The sequence below is a fragment of the Astatotilapia calliptera genome, chromosome 14 (assembly GCF_900246225.1).
Source record: "Astatotilapia calliptera chromosome 14, fAstCal1.2, whole genome shotgun sequence".
NCBI lineage: Eukaryota > Metazoa > Chordata > Actinopteri > Cichliformes > Cichlidae > Astatotilapia > Astatotilapia calliptera.
This window is the reverse complement of record NC_039315.1, coordinates 6949777-6965169: the sequence shown is the minus strand read 5'-3', so window position 1 is coordinate 6965169 and position 15393 is coordinate 6949777. Positions and strand designations below refer to the sequence as shown.

Genomic DNA, 15393 nt, shown 5'->3' with positions numbered 1-15393 from the left:
TCATCGTGTAACGCATATAAAACATCAAATGATTGCATGTTTGCAGAAAATTCATATTAAAAAATGCACAGTGGAAAAAAATCAAGTCAACAAGATTCAGTTCTCAGGGGAAGGCAGCAACAGGCAGAATTGTATGGTTTGATCATGTAGTTGAAGCTGTATCGTGGACGCTTTCATACATTTTTCAGAATGTCAGTGGGGAAGTTTGAGCTCTTCTTGGGACAGCTGGGACCACATGTGATTTGCAGAGAAATAATTTTAGAGAGTCGATTGACACAGAGCTGCATCCAGCTGTGTTTCTGAGGTAAAACAGCAGAAAGATGATTGCCAAATGCAGTTGTCAGATCTCTTTATTCGGATCTGAAAAATTGAATATGGTTTGAAAAAACAAATGCTTCATATTTGTCCAGCCAAATTATGCCGCCGCTATGAACAGCTGCATTAGGCATAGGTGAGTCTGATTTCCACTGATTTTACACGTCTGTTGTGTAAAGGGCTTTACCTGACTGTAAACCAGTCGTGAACTATTGTATAGGAGAATTCAGCTTAGTATGGTTTATCTACTATGTGATTGATTGAGCCAGTATATATATAAAGAAAACCTGTTCATTTAGATGTAACCTCCTGGGCACTTTACATTCATTGCATTACATTACAACTTTTACAATTAAAAGTTCACTATACCTTTTAGCTGTTGCAGAACTTGGTTTAAATATACATTTTACTTGTCATTTACAGGATCTTATTTCAGAGGTATCATTGTGTAACATTTAAGTTGCTTTAAGTCCTCTTGGTTACTTACCAAGTGGAAAAGTGAAACAAACGTAAGTCTCGCAATCCCTGAGAAATATATCCAGCTCCAAGTGTAGTTAAAAAAACTGTTCTGTTGCACTTGCAATAGAAAGAAAAACTTTAGTCAGCTCATTCACAACCAAGAGAGTCTGCAGAAGGTAACTTGCACAAATTTTCCATGTATGGACTTTTGCAGACCTGTCCAGGGTGCACGGTGCCTGTCGCCCTAATGCACTTACTTTTACTTTTTGCAGTCTGTTTTTAACTTTTGTCAAACACAGAGAACACCTGTCTGCTGACAAAGGTATCTTGGGCTCACAATGTTTTAAGGCTAAGGCTAGTGGTCTTAAAATATACATGAATGGTGAATAATCTGACTGCTGCATTACTCTGCTCACATATACTATATTTTAATATAGTACATATTCCCTTTAAATGGTCATTGTTAACATATATTTATGTTTCCTTTTATCAGATAATAGAAAAAAATGAAATAGTACAAGAAACATGATCCACTGAGACAATAGTAATAACCAGCAGACACATCCAAATCAAATTCAAGCTGCTGTTTTGAAGTGCTAAATCCAGATTTTATTACTACAACATTTTCTGATCACTCAGACAGACAGTAGATTCACATACATACAAAAAAGAAATTAAATGAGGAAAAAGAAAAAAATAACAATTTTATATGCACTTCTTTTTTTTTTTTTTAGCACAATGCAAAAAAAAAAAAAAAAAAATCAGTGATTTTAGTTGCTTTTCTCTCCTCTGCTCTGATTTCACCACTCCAGCTGTTTTCAGTGTGTGCTCCACTCCATGCTGAAAGTTCATCCTTTCCTCACCCACACAGAGTGAGAAAATAACAAAGGAGATACTACTAGAACTTAATGTTGCTCGAATTGAAGACTGTGTGCTCTCTAATTGTAAGAGCAATAAAAGATTTCCAACAAACGACAGTAAGCAATGACTCTTTCTCGGGCTTGTCTTTGAGATAAAGAAACAGGCTGAAAATTCCTTCACTATAATGGCTCTCTGCATGTTTTTAAATATGCTTAGGTAACGCAGAAAATTAGATTAGACACTCTGAGGCTTGATTACAAATTAATCTGTTTACCACAGAACAGTTTGTGGTAAGTAGAATAAGACTTGGAAAAAAAGAGAATGGCCCTTTAAACCATTTGAAACCATCCCATAAATGTTTTCCCTTTGAAGCTAAACTAATTCAATTACCTAGAAACTGTAGATCTAAGTGTGTGCGTTTCAGACCAGAGATTCTCTCCTGCATAGCAGATGTTCTACGTACTGTAGCTGATTAATTACAAGCCTTCAGTTGCCGAACAATCGGAGTTGCTTATGATGTGCTAGAATGAGAATTACAGTCAATAATTGTAGAGTTGTACAGCTTAGTGAATGTTCGGAACTTTTTCAAAAAAGGTTTGGCCAGTTTTATTTTCACAGGCTGCACTTTTGGCATTTTCATTTTTGTGTAGCCCCCCCCTTTCTGTCACATCTCTCATCAATCTCCCATTATGTTAACTGCAGCATTCATTGTTCCAACAAACTGCTGGAAAATGAAACAATCCAGCAGCCTCTCACCCAGTGCTCAGAGGTTGCCTATCTTATTGTTTTATTAAGAGCATAACAGCATTACAATTTAAAGAGATATTAAGAATGGATAACGTTGACTTGAAAATTAAAATATAAACCATATAAATTAATTGCACATATTGAAGTAATGGTATAGCTACTGTGAAATGCGGGAAAGAAATGAAAATGAAACCAAATGCAAAAAAGGAAAAAAATAAAATATTTAATCTCGCTTGTATTTTTTTCAGTATCATTACAATGCTTCTCACAGCAAGCTGACAGCTGATATCAAGAAATGGTGTAAACCCAAACATCAGCATTCACAACACAATAGCAGCTTTGTATAGATGCTTCACAGAACAGCATCCTTTCTTTTATTTCCTGTAAAATGCATCAGTGGGTCTGTCTTATCCCAACACCTAATGAATCCTCACATCATCCTAATATCTGGAAGACATTTTACTCTTATTAAGTCTGACAAAAAAGCCTTTTTTTAACACCATGGATACTATATACTGAAGTGTGTTAAATTGAATTCCTTTATCACACAATCCCAAGATCATTGACTTTAACTAACGTGTTTATATAAGTTCAAAGTTAGGTACAGAAAATGAAAATCACCCAAGATCAGGTCTTGCCCATTCATATGAGTACCATTATATCATAGCCTAACAAAACAATACTTCAGAATTTATGCATTCATAAGAATAGAATAAATTCACTGTTGCTGTCACAGGAGACCGAATGGTGAGGTACTGCACAAGACAGCTAAGCACAACAGCCTTCTCAGTTGTTTTCCAACAGATTCCTCCATACACATTTCATCTCTTGGGAGAAAGAGGCATGAGAGTGGAATATAACAACTCAACATGCAAGAAAGGTGACCCTAAAACACTCTCTTCTTTTAATGGACAGCATTCCCTTGGAAAAATCCCTACTATTAGGTTCATCATGAAGGAGCAGACGCTACGAAGGACTTGACTTGAAATGTGTCCAAGAACTACTGAGGTTACTGTTCTGGAAAGAATATGTCTGCACTCTGAAAGAGCTGACAGTAACCTGCAATTAGAATCAATGGTGTAAACATGCATATAAAAATACAGCACAAGTCAAACAAAACTGTTCTCAAGATGATTCCTCATTTCCAATCAAACTTTTACAAGAGAAAACACAGCACATAAAAATCGTTAATGCAATAACGAGCTAGAAAACAGCCGTTAAGCAACAGGGCCTAAAGACATTTTCACTAGGGTTAAAGATTAAAATGTGAAAGGTAATTCGACCTAATTATGTTCAAGACATGATTAAAAAGTTCCGAGACTGTTGCAGTTTTCCAATAACTGAGAGCATCACGCACATTTAATAGGTGCAAGTGGTGTAGAAGGGAACTACTTTGATGGGGGTGGCGCTGGATTACTTTTATGGGCGCGGCCTCAGGACTTGTGAAATGTTACATTAAAATCACTGGTTTCTCAGTGTTCCTTTGATTTCTATAAACACTGCTCATGCTCTCCGTGTCTTTGGAGGTAAGACTTATTAAGATACCACAGGAGTAGATATGGAGCTGTAAAGTCTGGTGTGAGCTCCAATGAATTTTAAGTGAGGCATAAAAAAATTGCCTCCTAGGAATCATTTGGCGTATCAATGCCCTGCTTGAGGTAATGAGAAACAAAAATTAAATATATAACAGTATAAAAAAGAATGCAAATAAAATTATGAATCTTAGGTAACAATGACTTATTATGCCTCAAATTCTATTGAAGATTATACACATAGCTTGCAAGCAACCCCTTTTTGTCTGTCGTTATAACACTTTTGAATGCATTCCCAATCTGACAAACACAAACTCGTTTACCAGTTACATATATTTTTTTAAATGTTTTATTTATTTATATAATCAAATTTTACTTTCTTTCATATGAAAGTCAAAAGTGTCACTAAATTCAGCTAATCTTTCATTTTGTACTATCAGCATGATGCAGATATAGCCTTAGACCCTGTATTTGACTCCCATGAAACTGCATAGCCAGTTTTTACACCTTCATCTCACTAATCTGTCTAGAGCATGAGATTGTTAGACGTTTGGAAGATAAAAAATCAAAGAGTGTTGTGCTTCATCATGGCCCTGGTAGATAAGGCCCTTTACTGTCACATAAAATCAGGAGCTGCCTACTGAAAAACACTCCATCCTCGGGCTATTCCCCACCATCATCACTACTCTCTCCATACCATCTCTGCAAATACTTGGTGTTTGCTTCACTGACAAAGTCCTTCCTTACACCTATTTCAGCACGCAAGTAACATGTTGAGTACAGGCCGGGTGCTACTGCGCAGATTTCATCAATGAAGTCAAAAGGTTTGCCTTGTTGCCCCGATAATCAACTAGATTTACCATTTCAACTAATGAGAGACCCATATTTTGATTACAAGTGTGTTCCTGTTTTCATTTCAACTACTACTTCATAAATGCATTGCTTTGTTTCAGTTAATAACCTTTAACACTTTAAAAGCACATATTTAAGCTGTGGCGCAGAGGAAGCCTGCAGGTATCTTCAGATCACTTGCTCAAATTAAACACACTGAGGACAGCCCAAAGACAAATGATACCAGGGCAGCATAATTAACCAACCTGAGGCTGTGGGACATATTAGCAAACCAAAATAAGTTATTTTAGCCATTCTGAAAGCAGTAGAAATCAAGAAAGGAAAGCCCCAGGTTGATGCAGTCACGTCACTTGTTTTAATTACACACTGCTAACTCACACAATTGTTATGGTGCGTGGTGTTTTTGTACAACCTCCTGGCTGCAGCGCACGAGTCAGATCAAAGCAGCGACGTACATACGAGATGAAGATACGAGGCTGAAGGATGCAAAACTGCGCTCAAATTAACAGTACTTATTTTGTTCACACACAGGCTTTAGCATTGCAATGTCAGTGCGACTTAAGATTGTCTGTTTGACTCATTGGACATCAAATCCAAGTCATTCATAACCGTGACAAGTGGATGAGGGTGCTGAAAGTCAGTCTTTCTTACACAGATGCTTCTAAGCAATTATATAAATTAAGTTGTCAGATGGGTCATGAGGGATGTTTGTCTTCCAGGCTGTGCTAGACCAGCCTGCCTTACAAACAAAGTGCTAGATAGGAAGACAGCCAAAGAGGAGTTTGCCACTGTCAAGATTACCAACACTTCTTAAAAGGAATTTCTTTAATCCAACAAATGCATGTCATCTCAAATCACTGCATGGAATATTCCCAGGGCCTACATTGTTAGTCACGATTATGTTTTGAGCACAAAATTAAGCCCTTGCATCCTCTGGACAGTGAAAAACATGTTGTTTATATATTTGAGGATGCTCAGCAATTTCCTATCACTGCCTCACTGCGCTTTTGTCACCATAGAAGTAGCTTCAGAGTGCTCTATACAATAAAGCAGGATATAGTGTGATATCCTTTGAATAGCTTTGCTCACAACACTCTACAGGGACATGTTGAGCGCCACTTGTGCTCCGCACAACATTTTTGTCCGTTTTCACTTTATTAGTTGCAGATTTGTCAGTGAAAATATGATTCCCTTGGGTGGTGAGACAGTTTCTATCCCTAGCCTCTCTCTTGTCACTGCTGATATGCATTTTTTTTCCCCCAAGTGTCTCAAAGGCCTTCACCAGAGTTGTCGTTTTTAATTAGCCATACCCTAAATGCGTGTCTGTTGGCCCATGTCAATAGTCATTTAATTAAGGAGGATGGGGCAGCTGTAACATCAAGACATCTTTCATTTCAATCAAGGTTAGCCGATTTACTAATTTGCATTTCATCTCGCACCTGCCCCCATGTGGATTTACAAACATTTTAAAGCATGCGCTGCAAGCAAATAACTGATTTACATATGATAAAGATAGGGGTAACCTCTAATTCATGCCAAGTGAAACAAGCACAGCTGTGCGTTCCCTCCACCTTTCCCCCTGATATGCAGGTGAATCTCCTTTTGATTACTGCATCTGGTGACTTGAACTATACATCTCTTGGTGAGATGAGCCATTTTCAGATAATCTTAGGAAATTAAACCCAGCTGTACAATGAACTGATATGGCAATCATTTAAGCACATAGGGCTTATGAAATATAGATATACATCTATAATAATATTAAGGCAAATTATAGGACATTTGAAATCCCAAGCATGCCTCCAAGTTATACTTCCATCATTAAGTCTTAATGGATGCTCTATTACACTAACAGAAAACCATAGAGCCACACTGTGATGTGGGTTATATGATTGTAACACTGCTATACAGTTTTAGAGATATAATTCAAAGCTATTTAGCTATTGGTGTTAAATTTGACCTATATTTAGGTGAGGTTTCTGTTTTTTACCCTTTTTTTTTCATGGTGAAATATGGAAAGCTTCCTTGAGTCATAAATGCTCCATGTTTGTTAAAGTGGAGCCTTGTCCTCATGCTGAGAGTGAAATATACCAGTTGGAATCAGGGGAAAATAAAACAGAAAGCCACTGTTGTAAGAAAACAAAGATACAAATGGTTTTGCTGAATTTGCCTGAATTTTTTGACATTGTAGTAAAACTCCATATTGACTGCATCCATGTTGCAAGCAGTGTAGCTCTGCCACGGTGTATTGTATGTGATGTAGGCCACAGAGTTTAGAATAATTCATGAGGCAAATCAGAGAGAGAAGGCTACTTTTCTTTCAGCATATCCCACTCTCACATACACAAACTATACTTACACCATTGCGTATGTAACACGCTGGGTGTCAATAAAGCGAATGCCATATATTTCACAATTTTACAATTTATGGAGTAAGAACTATTGTTTTTGTTTTTTTACTGTTGGAAAATGTCTGTCTTTTTCTTGAGCTTCAAAGATAAATGCTGCATATGAACATCTACCACCTTCAAAGCAGATCTGAACATCTGCTACTACATGTCAGCTTCTGGGAACCACTGAAGGATGCAGACAAAACTAGTTTCTATATTTTTAGAAAAAAAAATATTCCAGAGGCTCATCATTTAAAACTTTATGACTCTTAAATATTGTATTGACATACTTAGTGACCTTAAATTATTACAATGCTGTTTCTTAGTGCCTCGGAGTGGCAAAAATGAAGAAAACCCCAAGCAGCAGGGGAGTTACTGACAGCAGAAAGACCTTGAAAGGGTGCATTTTTCTTTGACAGACTTAATTCCTTCTGCCACCGCTTGGCTAATTACTGTCATTGAGAAGAAAGTCATGCAAACTTCTAAGGGGGAAAAAAAAGAAAAGAAAACATATCCTAATTGAGTAATTGCTTAATAATAGCCATTTCATTTCTGTGCACCATCCAAACACATCAATAAGACCAAACACAAGTCTGTGAGCCTAAAAGCCACAGTGGACAACCAACTGTCACCAGTGCACTTAGACCATACTATTACACTTTGCATTCAACACAGCCAAGCTGCAAAATTAGAGTTTGGCAAATCTGCATATCTCTGATTGGATAATTCCTATGGGTCTACTTGTGTGGTAAGTGGTGTGTTAGAAGCCTCCTGTTCTATTCTAACCTAAAAATGCAATCCTCCCTCCAAAAATACAGATCTTCTCCTGCCCTCACAGTGTAGCTCTTTTTCTTACAAAGAACATTTAATGGACCCATTTGAGATGCTAGAGCTCAAATCTACACATTGTTTTTTCTTTTTAAGACTGCTGAAGCTTTACTGTAGGACACCGCTAATTTGACTTCAAAACTGAAGTCATTATTTCAGCTAGCCCCAGGCGCGATGAGCAGCTGAAATGGTTCAATTTGACACTTTGTTGTGTGTTTTGTGCATCTTGAAACAGCTCCATCGCCCACATGCTTAATTTTGACTCTGTCACTCTTTTGGAAAAGGTAGAAGTTATTGAAGCAGCGTGGTTGGAAGTAAGCAAAGCGGACAGTCTGAAATCTAAAATGCACCCCCCAAAACTATTCAGCTCCTTACAGGTTTTCATTTATTTATTTATTTATTTTTATGTTTTTCATGGATATCTCCAGGTTGTAATCTCCGGAACTTGTCTCTCTTTAGACAACCCGCGTTCGCTCTTACAGATCCAGCTCTACAATCGATGGGAAAAATAAAAGAAATGCGAGTAAAGTGAAATACTTTAAAATACTCACGGAAATACAAAAAAGTCGTCCTCGGTCTCCGGGTGATAGCTGCTGTGGTAGCTGACCCAAACGACGGAATGGCAGCGGTTATATCCAGTGAAGTCCGGGTCCTCCTCTCTGCCGCTCTATGTGGTTAGTCAGCGCAAACAGCACATCCTTAAGCACAAACAGCAGGAAACAGGTACACTTCTTTCGGTCTCGAGCTCTTTACCCCCTAGAAGCGTGAAAGCTCGTCCTCGACTTCGGGGAGCTTACTGGATGTGCCGTGCGTCGTGCTGGACGTAGCTTTGGTTTAGTCTCTTCTCTGTCAGCCTCCACCGCTGCAGCCGGCTGAGGCTCTGTCTGCAGCGCAGCATCCCATCTCCCTGGTGCTGAGGAAAAAAAGGTGGCCCTTAGATAGTTATAAGGAGTGGCATTGCATCAGTGCATCGGTTTCTGCCACTGTACAAAGATCTTGGTCGGAATATGCTTTTCTATCTGCTGGTCCCTTTGATGCTGAAGTTGATTAAGTGGGGGTGGAAAAAACCTGCTTTGTAAATGGCTGAATATACCCCCTCTTTTCAAGAGTGCGCATATAATGCTGACTTGGGTTTCTCCCCTTTTTGTTCATTACCGTAATACATACACGTCTACAGCCCCATTAACACATGTGTAAGGCACTGATAATTTATTAAAACTAATTTTTATATACATTTCCAGTCGAGTCTTGCTGCTGAATTTTCTCCCCATTTTTAGCCTATTGTGAAATATGACAAAAATGTTTTTTTTTCATCGTTATTTTTAACATTCACCTTGTTAAGGTATTAAGCAATAAACAGCTACTGTATGTAGCAAATGACTAACTTTGGCTTAGCATGTTTCACCAATTTCGCAGATTAAAGTTTTAAATACAAAATTAACTTGAAGCTTATTTTTTCCTTCTTCATCAAACACCTGGTGTTCCGCTGTGTTCATTTAAACAGGAAAATTTGTTACCTGTTAACTTTAGGGTCTGAAAAGTAAAACTAATGTAGAGCCTCTTAAAGCTGCATTTTTTTGTAATGACCAGTAGGTGGAGATTCTTCTATAAAGAAGTCTTAGTAGATGTCGATAGAAAATGCTCTCTTGATCTGTGAGGTTAGTAAATTCATGATAAGTTTTTTTTTTTTATTATTATTATTTTTTTTTTAAATGACATCAGAAACAGCAGTATGCGACATTACGTGATGGCAGAGCTTCAGTTCATCCTTTGTCATTTTTTTTTTTTTTTTTTTTTTTTTAATAAATAGGACAGGGGGAATGAATGAGAGAAAGAGGGGGAGAGAAAGAAAGAAAACCAAAGAGGAGAAGAGACTGTGAGAAGGGGGGGAAGAGAGAGAAAAAAAAAAGAACTCCTGGGTCACCTGTATGGAGAAAAAAAAAAAAAACAAACAAAAAAAACAGAGGAGACAGCAAACAACAAAGAGCAACATAATAATAGAGAAAACAAAGCACCATCACAATAAACTAGCTAGTCATAGATATCAATATTTACTAAATAATAAACGATATTGTGCAGCACGCAAGATAGACAGCGCACAGTGTGCTTTGAGGCAGCAGCCAAGAAAGCTTTAGTCCGCGTCTGTGAATACCCATGTGTGCATACCTGTGTGGATCAGCATGCTTGCATTCCAAAGGTTTCTCCATGTAATGATCTGCTAGGGAGTGTGGGGGGGCCACAGCCCCGTCCTCCAGGGTGTGAAGCGGGTATGGAGGAGATCAAAACTCCAGACATCTAGAGGCCCCCAGAACACAAGAGACCATGGAAGACCAACAGAGGGGCAGCCGCGCCACTGTTCCAGTAAGAGCTGAGGAGAGTCCCAGATGAGGGCTCGCCCAGCAGCCGCGGAGCAGAAGTCAGGGGGAGTTGCAGTGACGCGCCCGTGAGCTCCGCCGGCCCCCAGCTGCGCCTGAGTGACCGAGCCCCAGGCCGAGAGGCCGGGGGCACCCCACCTCCAAAGGGGCCCGAGCGAGCCCCAGGCCCCGACAAGCGGCCGCCAAGGAGTGAGCCGGTGTGTACCCGGACGCCCACCCCCAGACACAAAGAACCACCAACACACCGACACCTGAGGGAGTCCGCCACCGGCAGGGGAAGTGGTGGTGGGTGGAGATAGGCCTCCAAACCTTGGAGGGCCTGAGGTGTCCCCAGAGAGGTGGCGTTCATGATAAGTTTATGAAGTCAGTCACATTTTTTAAAGTCTTATTTTATACTCCAGGATTTACATTTGTGAATTCAGGTCATATTTAGAGACCAAACTGACAATAAAGCAGGTTCAAGGATATGTAGTGTTGCCTGGTTTTTCCCTCAGATCCACACCCTTTGATGCCAGATTTTAAAACCATATCAATAGTAAAACGAATACTGAATCTGAAAACAAAAATGAAAAACCAATTATTTAACAAACCAAGAAAAGAGCTGAAGGTGATGTTTGACTCCTTGTCAAGGGACTGTTTGACAGGACAAGTGTTTATTGATGATCATGATTGACTTCAGATCCATGCAGACTTCCCGGATCAATAGGCTTTACTACCTCACTGAACTTCAAAGTAAGATCAGGCGAATCCTTTGGTGGAAAAGAGCGTTTGTTTGAGTTATGTCTGGTGGGACGTGTCTTCTATTTAAAATTAAACATGGGTCCTCAGTTCATTTCTGTGCAACTGCTTCTTTTATGCTCTTTTCACAACCTAAAATTATACTTTTTGAAGACTTTATTATATCGTTAATAAATGAATGTTATTTCTATATATTTATTATTTATTATAATGTTTGTTTTTCTGCATTTAAAACAAAAAAAAATTGTGTGTCATGTGGCAGCATCCCCATCCTCTCAACAGAACATTAATGGTTCTAGACTAGAGAGTATAGATTAGTGCCTTCTGTTTCACATATCAGTTACTTAGCTCATATTGCCACCCTCTGCTGTGCGTGTTTGACTGACAATATGGAGCTAACAGCCTATCTCTATCCCCCATCATTAATTAAACAGTACCCATGAGTGAATGCTCTTCCTATTGCACAATTGATCCATTCTGCTGCTTGTAGCTCTTATCAGCTTTTAGATCACATCTTTTGAGAAGAAGTAGTTTAAGGGTCCTTTTTACAGCTTTACTTGTTGGCACTTACATCGTTTAGAGAGCTTTCCTGATAGTGTACATTATGAATTGTCAGAAGATAAGCCCATTATATTTTGTGTGTACTACCTTACACATCATCATTTTAGAGCGTTACCTCCGGTCAGCGGATTATTTTCGATGAGAGGATATGAAATATCAATCAGTTAGTATTTTTCAGTGTTGTATGAACAATATGCTATTATGGTTGTAGAGGAGGCGCTTTGATCCAAAGTTTGATAGTAACACAAATGGAATTAACTTTTTAAAGAGCAATGCCTCACTTTTGAATCTTACCGGTTACACTATTTTGTTGTAGTGTAACCTATTACCCTATTACCCTGCTTTCTACCACCACAAGTTAAATTTATGCCTTGTTTGTCAGTAAAGAGGCATATGTTGCATCTTTACAGCTATGGAACAAACACGCAACATTAGAATGTTTGATTATATAGGAGGAAGGAGACATTCAGCCAGTCTTTACAAACCTCAAGAGTACTGATAATCTGTGTTTGGTCCCCATTAGCACCAGTCTAATAGAGCTGTTCTTTTCTTGAGTAGACATTTAGGTGGTAACCAACTAATTTTCATATGAACTGTAATTACAGCTTTGGGGGACAACATGACAACATGCTGTTGGCACTAAGAAGACAGCCATGCCATGTAATTAGAGAGGTGGTGTTTTGCAGCAAGAAAAGGATTAAAAATTAGAACCTGACACACATGTCCCATGATTTGCATGGCAGGTTCGAAAACTTTCTTAACTGTTAAGCCAAACTAATACTGGTGGGTTAAATCTGTGAGTATAGCGCCACATTGCCTTCTTCTTCCAAATACAATAATTAACTTTGATGTGGACTTGCTGGAAGCATGTTAAGCTGTGAATGATGGATTTAAATTGTTTTGGGCAGATTCCTGAGGGGTTTCACTCACTCTCATTTATGATTAAGACACATGCCGGAGTACTATAGCTGTAAAATCAACAGCATGGCTGGAACACGTCTCTGATCAGTCATTTTACTTGGCAGGACCTGTTCTTTACATAATCTTCCTTCCTTCAAGTCTGTCTCTTTCTGTCAGTGCTGGAGTGAACACTTTCGCACTTCTAACATTGTCAGAATGTGACATCTGTAGTTTGTATCGTGGTATGTTCTGTTGCAGCCGACTGAATCCCAATTTCCCAAGAAAAGGCTAAGGAGATGGCTATCCTCAGCATTTGGACTAGCACAGCAGTATCCACGAACAAAACGTCTTAATTTATCTTCATTACACACTCTGAGAGCTGTGTTGTGCTACACTGCTCTCTGCTTCACCGTTGCTTTAGTCTGCAGCAGGAACTTTTGCTTTTAATATAGAAGAGAGCACATATTTTTGGTGCAGAAAAGAGGAAATGTCTGACATGATATTTCTGTTGGGTCAATATTTGACAGTACTTTCAATTTAGCAAAAATGCTGGAGTGAGCATTTCTTTTAAATAGTTTATACTGTATTTGTGTACGTATGTTCATCTCTCTGTCTGTGTTTTATTTGCTAAGTGTAAGTCGTGCATCTGTCTGTTCACACGTGCCAGCCATAGAAACTGCAGAAAAAAACTAAAGGTATACTAGTACAGATGGTGAGTTACATTAACATGCCTAGCAAATTTAAGCAATTTATATTTATTGCTCAGCAGATGCTGACTGGATAGAGGTGGTAAATTATTATTTGGTTGGTAGACTGATTCTTTTCATTACTGGTAGCACCAACATCTGCTGAGTAGAGTCTTTATGCATGCAAGTGGCTGGAAAAAGTCACAGCGAGAGGCTGAAGATTTAAAGTCTGTTTAATGTAAACGAGATGAAATGAAACTACAAATATAAGCACAGCATGATTTAAGATACAACGAAAAGACACTACGTATTCAAAAGAAAACCAATAGCACCTTATGGTTGAGAACAGACCAAAGAGTTTGAAAAAACAAGAATATTTTTTTCATCCGTATTTTAAAATGCTACCCATTTTACCCTGGCACATAATGACAAATTGAATGTACCTGTGATTTTACAACTTAAGGGACAAATAGTGCATTCTTAGCTTCACAATAATCTCAACTCAAGGTCTGGTTGAGTTTTCAGAATGCTTCCCTGCTTATAAGAGTAACGAATAGAAATAGCATGAACAGTAAAAACGGACAGCGCCAGAGCAAATCTGCGCACATCACCAAAAGTGGGAAGGGTTCAAGTTCATCGACCAGAGACCAGAAGATCCCTGAAAGAAGGTCAAGGAGGCAGTTCACATGTCTGATGCCAGCTGTTCATGGAAGCTGTAAGCCTGAAAAAACCTGCAAGCTCACCTTGGCTTATGATTACTTTTCTTTTTTCATGTAACACAGTATTTAGAATAGAATAGAATAATCCTTTAATTGTCCCACAAGGGGAAATTTGGTTGTAACAGCAGCCAGAAAGACACATATACAAACAAACAGTACACAGGAAACAGAACAGAAACATACACAATTTTTCTTACATATTTACATTAAGGACGATGGTTACTATAAACAGAGTACTGTAATAAACAGAGTACTGTTTCATGAAAGGGTTACATGAACTGAATTGTATTTCTCTTATATTATGATTACTATATGTATGCTAGTGATATTAAGCGCAGTGCTCATTGGCATACTTTGTTCAATCGTGCAAGAAAAAGCAGGATGGAAACTGATTAAAACAGCTTTCACTTTTTGCCACACTTCGTTTGCTTCAAAACAACACTTTCTCATTCCTATTTCACATGCGACTGGACTGACTTGTCATAAACTATACAAGCAAGAATGCAGGCATAGTCAGGTCCACTGATCAGACGGATGACAGAATGCATAGGATGTTTCAGAGTGTGTATCCTGGTAGTGTTACAAACATGGTTAAGCTTGTAACAAGAGAAGCAGTCCACGCACACACATTCACTTAAAAGCTAATTTGTTTATTTAAACAAATAAACATGAGATTAGGTGTGGAGATCTGGCTAGTGGTCAGTTCTGTCAAACTGGAAGTATGTCCAAAAACTAAGCATAAGGAAAGAAAGAGTGACCTGGGACATCAGGCATTTCATAGGTTTGGCCATTCCGACCTTTTACATGCAGCCAACTGCCCACTCCAGCTCCTGTAAAGGGAAACAGGTCTTCAAGTATTTTGTTTTTGTAAAACAGTAAAGTAAAATAAAAATGAATAAATTATAAATGATTTTTGTTGTATGAAATCACCTGTTATAATTTATCTTTCACACCTCGCACTAACAAAATTTTTGGATATATGCTAGTTAGGTTCTTATGTAATCTGTCATACCCTTCGTAATGAATGGCTACCTGACACTGATGACTTCCATTGAAACCATTTTTGAAGTTTTGGTGAACAGTAGATGAGTCAGGGCCAGAGGCATCGCTCAGGTTTTCTCTGCTTTTTAAGGACTTAAAATTCAGATACTGTTCATCATTTTTTGGTCTGATTCTTCTTCTTTTGTCCTCCACTTGACAAGTTTCCTCAAATTTAAGGACACACTGCACACCATGCAGAGATATGCAACATGTTTGGCAAATGGCTCAATTCCTTGTCAGGTTGGCGGGATGAGGGCTGGAGCTTACCTCAGCTACCATAGGGCGACAGGCAGGGGACACCCTCAACAGGTCACCTGTCAACAACAACATCATTCTGCTCCTGCTACTGTACAAGGACCAGGCTGAAAATGAGTGAAAAAGTAACCAAT

General features: G+C 38.6%; 1 protein-coding gene across 4 annotated transcripts in view; it reads right to left on the bottom strand.

The window, feature by feature from the left end:
* Window positions 1-9175, bottom strand: part of cntn5 (contactin 5) — a 119456-nt gene extending 110281 nt beyond the window's left edge. For 2 of the 4 annotated variants that reach the window (XM_026191357.1, XM_026191358.1), the window contains exon 1: window positions 8536-9175. The gene's annotated coding sequence lies outside the window, so the exon portion shown is untranslated. The remainder of the gene's footprint in view (window positions 1-8535) is intronic. The other 2 variants (XM_026191359.1, XM_026191360.1) reach the window with 1 other exon arrangement.
* Window positions 9176-15393: the final 6218 nt, after the last annotated feature.